Raw genomic sequence first — 6,000 nt, forward strand, 5'->3', positions numbered from 1 at the left:
TCAGACTGGTTGTTCCATGTGGAGAACTGTACAATATTCCTCCGACAGCTTTGCAAACCTCTCATGACATATGCAAGACATGTGTATAGCCTGGACCGATTCACTCACTTGACCTACAAACTCCACGAGTGGGAGTAAGGCGAAAAAAACTACTACCCCAAACCCTGGAGTTTTCTGTAGACACAAACAGCGCCCCCTATCAACGAACCTAAGGAATGTAGGGTCAGATTTCGTCTCTCTCTTCTAGCCTAGTGTCCCTGTTGCTATGGCGATACATCAACAAAGATTCTCTTCTCATGGGCTTCAGTGAAGAGCTACATTTAAACATGTTTTTATCATTACTCAGAACATGTACGATTATGTGGGAGTGAGGGGGTTTTACGATCACACGATCACACGCAACACCCATGATGTTTGTGTCTGTGACTGTGATGAGAGAACGACTTTGCAACATTAAACAGTTTGAGACATTAAATGGCAGTAATGTTCGTATTAAGTGCCAACAGATGTCATGTGTTAGTAATCACATTTTATGTCTTCTATCATGTCTATCTTGTGTCTGACATGTCCTAATTTCTGATAATAAAAACTGGGATAAATATCACCATGTGAAAATTGCCTATTGCCCACAGCTTTAAAACTAAAAGATTTACAAACTCAGCTCATAAAGTTTAAAAGACTTATACCAATAGATAAAAGATACTGGGATAAGATCATGGAGAATGACACATACCTTTGGAATGTTAATATCAATGTGTTTAAATGTTTTCAAGTGTCCTTTTGATGTTAAGGCCATATAAAGTATTTTGTTTCTCATTACCGCCGACCCAAAAATTTGACCTGACCCTAAGATTTTTATATATATATTTTACACAAGAAAAAATGCAACTTTGATTCTCAAAATGTGCATGATTTTTCACACTTTTAATACTATTTCTATCGGAGAAAATGTGTACATTTCCACATAAATCAAGGGGGTTTGGACATAAAATAATATCAAATATAAAACTATAGCAATATTCCAGCCATATCTCGATGGGGGGACAGCAGAAATGGGCTTCACACATTGTACACATGTGGAGAATCAAACCCGGGTCTTCAGAATAACAAGCAAACAATTTAACCACTTGGCCACCCCACTGCCCTTTAAGGTCCAATGAAATGGGATTTCCTCTAGTCTTCTGGACTAAGACAATTTCTTTGAAAGTTTCTAACCAGGTTCCAATCGCTGATACAAGGGATAGTAAGAGGTGAGGTGAGGTGAAATTGGGTTTAACGTCGTGCTTGAGAATATTTCGCTCATATGACGACGTGCATGCGTGTGTATGTGTATGTGCGGCTGCTTGTACTAGCCCAGACTTAAGCTGGTTTTATAGTGCTAGCCCACTGAGATACCATGCCGCAGTGAAGCAGGAATACCCCACTCAGACACATTATACTGACTCCAACCCGACCAGTCCTTGTTGTACCCATTAATGCCGAGCGCCAGGCAGGGACCAACAAGTACCATATTTTAACGTCTTTTGGGATGATGCTGCCGGGGATCGAACCCCGCGACCTTCCGCTGTCCGGGAGGACGCTCTAACCACTACACCATGGAGGCGGTCAGGGATAGTAGGACAGTAATTAATGGGCCAAAGTTACTCATTTAGAAAACAAACAAGATTGACTTTACTTAGTGACTTGCAAACTGCCATGAAGCCACATTATACTGGGTTATCTAGACCTGCTCACTGGCTGATACTTGGTCCCAGGTCTGTAAATTACACTGCAAATTCTATACTGAAATTAGAAATTTTCTCAAAAAAGTCCTCAAGACATGCAAACTAAAACATTAAAAACAATTTTAATTTGAGCTATATCACGATTTTTTCCAATTTGCTAGCCTAGTTTATCTATCTCAGATATATGCTTGTCATCTCTAAATACTGTCGAAGGAAGAATAAGCATGTTACAATGGTATTTTTTGTCACATTATGACTATTCATTATAAAGTATAGTGAGTGAGTTGGATTTTAACAATATTTTAACAAAATTAGAGTAATTTTGGCTAATCATTATTGTGAGAGTGAGTGAGTGAGCGAGTTGGATTTTAACATTATTTTCACAATATTCCAGTAATATCAAGGAGGGGACACCAGGAGTGAGTGAGTTTGATTTTATACGCTTTTAGCAATATTCCAGCAATATCACGGTGGGAGACACCAGGAATGGGCTTCAGACATTGTACCCATATGTCGATCCGAACCCTGGGCTTTGGCGTGATAAGCAGACACTTTAACCACTGGGCTACCTCACTACTCCACCACACACATTATTATGATTATGATGATAGTGTACAATGTACATGCCAAGTTCTTGGATAACAAATAAAAATCTGTATAAAATATACTCGGCAGAGTCACTAAAGAGAACATAAATAACTGTGCATACCTAGGACAGGGTGTCGACAATCACCATTTTAGAGCTGGACTAACACTCAGTCACTGAATATATATAATTTTGATAGCAACAAATAATTCCACTTAAATTCGAAAGAGCCCCAGTGAGATGGGAAATTAACTAGGAAATCTAGACTTGCTTCATTTAGGGCTCTAGCAGGAGAGCAAGGCAGCAGGGAAAGTAATGTGGTTCAGGGACAGTGAGAGACTATTTAAGAGCCTACTTTCTCCACATGTACCTAACAACTTTTTAAAAAATATGTGTTTTGGTTATCTTAACTACTGCCATATTTCTTTGTATCAAATTACATAAAAAATCTTGCTGAGGCAACATAAACATGAAAACATGCTAAACTGGCTCATTATTACATGGACCTTGTAAGATAAAACACGCATCTAGCATCGTGTTCTCGCAAAGTAACACACGGTAAATGAGACCTCTGTATTAATCACACTTTACAAAGCACCTACATTTTCCTACTGCTCACGATGGAAACTGAAACCAGCACTCAAAGCATCATCCTGAATCAGTGAGTGAGTGAGTGCCTCGGCTAAAGTGAGTGAGTTGAGTTTTCCAGCGCACTCAGCAATATGGCGGCAGTCTGTAAATAATCCAGGACCAGACAATCCGGGAATCAACAGCATGAGCATCGATCTACGTAATAGGGATACAATGACATGTGTCAACCAAGTCAGCGAGCCTGACCACCCGATCCCACCTCGGCTAGAAATAAGTCAAAAATATCAAACCGAATGACAACAGAAATAGGCTCAACACACTATACCCATATGGGCAATAAAACCTGGGTCATTGGCATGGTGAACCAATGCTTTAACCACTGGGCTACCTCACTGCCCCTCTTGCATTCAGGATTGCTTGGACTGACTGACTGACTGAGTTTGGTTTTACGCCGCTTTTAGCAATATTCCAGCAACATCACGGCGGGGGACACCAGAAATGGGCTTCACACATTGTAATCATGTGGGGATTCGAACCTGGGTCTTCGGCGTGACGAGCCAACGCTTTAACCACTAGGCTACCCCATCGCCCCCAGTAGTATAGCTTGGAATTCAGGGGTAAGGAAATGAAACTTTAAATGAAAAGGTTTTTTGAAATTCCAGATTTGGCACCGCTCTATAAACCAACCACAAACATGAAACCTCCCACTCCATCAACTCACCTTCTATCATTCATATGCAGGGCTACAGATAAGGGGCGTACAGGCGTAATGTAAGCCTCAAAATCAATTAAGTACGACATAATATAAGATTTCAAGCGTATCGTGTACGCACATAAATACCTTTGAACGTCTAACATTTAATTTCCGTGCGTATTGTGCAAATGGAAATCTATTTCGGATAAATACTTGCAGTCAAGAGTTACTTTTACGAAACACGATTTGACACACGAGGAAACCCCGACAGTAGGAATCCCTTGCGTTGCCATGCAACGATATGCATCACTATTTTTCGATTGGCTAAAAACTACACTGTTCCTATTCATATCCAGTCGGACCTGACATTTCGCGCATCACACGGTCGCTCAGTTATTTCTCACACGTCTTCAAATATAAATACATGGTTGGAAATAGTGATCGATGAATCGTCCAGACAAACCACATCACCAACTCACTCACACAAAAACATGTCAGTACTCCTTCAAAATTCTCAGTACACCTCCACTTGCAATATGATGTGTAAGTACACTCACACCCCCAAAAGTTATCTGGAGCCCTGCATATGTGTTAGAAATAAATATTATCAAAAAAAAGAAATTCCACTTGAAAACTACAAATCTGCCATATTTAGGAATCAGAAAAGACAGTTCTACAGGTTTAATAAATCTCGCCCACGTACAGCTCTTGTGGCAAGAAGGAATCACCTCGACCAATCAAACTTCTTGTTACAAAACTAGGTCACATGCTTCACTGTCCTAATTCCACATAAATATTTAAAATCTAATTAATGAACTCAGAGGTAAAGACAGATCTGATCTATATCCCTGTTGATGTAAATATAAACAATGAAATCCTGTGCTAAGCAGTCATGAAATGATAGTCCTACAACAATCACAAAAACTAAAATATTACAAAGATTGAGTATGATGGAATATTTTACTGACATAAATTCCAGTCATTGCTAAGGATCTTATTATCATGGTCACGTGATTGATGTTTTTCATCAAAGACAATCTGGTGGCTAATGGTCCTAACATCAACTCTAAGGTGTACTAGCACATGGAAATCCAACAAGTTAATTAAATTCTTAAGTACATTAGTTAATTTTGTGTAATTATTCAGAAGATGGACAGGTGTTTGGGACAGGTTTCAAGAATCATTGCCTTTGTATGCATTTATGCATGGATTACCTACAAATATAGCATCCTGAATATAATTTAGAAACAGACCATGAATAAATAAAAAACTTTTTGTCTTGAGAAGTTAAAACTTGTTTTTTTTAACAATAGTTTATGTAAGGTGTTACTAATGACACAATTTTCATAATGATAATAACTAGCAATTCTTCTCATCGACAATATTTCTGATTATCGATCTTTTTAGCCCGTCATACTTTTTGTAAACCAGTATTGCTGTTATCTTTGAGAAAGGTTTTCATGCCAAAATCTTCAGTGCAGCTACTTAATTCTTTTTAGCTTTAAGTTTAGCTTGCGAACGCTATCTAATACCGTATTCATCGATTCTAGACATACCACAATGGGTTGTAAATATTTGATTCAACAAATTGGTTTATTTTTCAAATGATTTTATTCTAACTGGATTACTTACATTCTAAAATGAAATTGATTGATATTCTCTTATTTACAATTTGTCTCAGGAACAATTGTGGAAAGTGTTTTTACCACGCTGCAATTCCTATAAAGGGTATTCATGAGAATCCTTTCATTATTACTTGAAGTATAATTGCCTAAATACACATATTCCCTTTTATCAAACACAATTTGTACTAATTATCCATAGTTACATTTAATATCAATTACTCTTTAAGCATAATAACGTTTATTTGTCAATAATTGCAATGCCTTGCTACAGACACATAATATCACAAGGAAACTATATCCCCCGGACCTTTCTGACAGGAGTACTAAAAGCTGAGTCAGCACAATCCCATCCCACCTGACCTAGTTATCACCTCAACGTATTTGACACGATCACGGGTTCTTACTAACAACATTAGAGCTTAAATATCATCACATATTACAAACATAACGGGTGCAATTACATTGAAAAACAATGTGAACGGAAAGACAACACTAGACGGTGTCTTATAAATGACATGCTACCATACCACAGTATATAACATCGTTTATCAACAGGACGGTGTGTGTAGTACTCGGTGAACTGTGGCAACTACAGCTTAACCGCCGACTGCAGTTATCCAAAGACCCCGGGAACCTTACGTTTCCATATGCGGGTCTCCAAAAATGTCGCGGAAACCTTCGAAACACACGTCAAACAAACAAAATCCCGTCCGAAAACAACAAGTTGAAACTCACCTCACAAGTCACATCCCACAGTCTGCCATAATGTTGACGTCATCC

The 6,000-nt window shown here is 38.5% G+C and overlaps 1 protein-coding gene across 1 annotated transcript in view; it reads right to left on the reverse strand.

Annotated features, from left to right (window-relative positions):
* LOC124292441 (mitogen-activated protein kinase kinase kinase 2-like) overlaps nt 1–6,000 on the reverse strand; it is a 104,863-nt gene extending 98,863 nt beyond the window's left edge. The window contains 1 exon segment of the mRNA XM_046729520.1: nt 5,956–6,000. The gene's annotated coding sequence lies outside the window, so the exon portion shown is untranslated.

This window comes from Haliotis rubra, unplaced genomic scaffold (genome assembly GCF_003918875.1).
Source record: "Haliotis rubra isolate DU_JTF1 unplaced genomic scaffold, ASM391887v1 Scf518, whole genome shotgun sequence".
NCBI lineage: Eukaryota > Metazoa > Mollusca > Gastropoda > Lepetellida > Haliotidae > Haliotis > Haliotis rubra.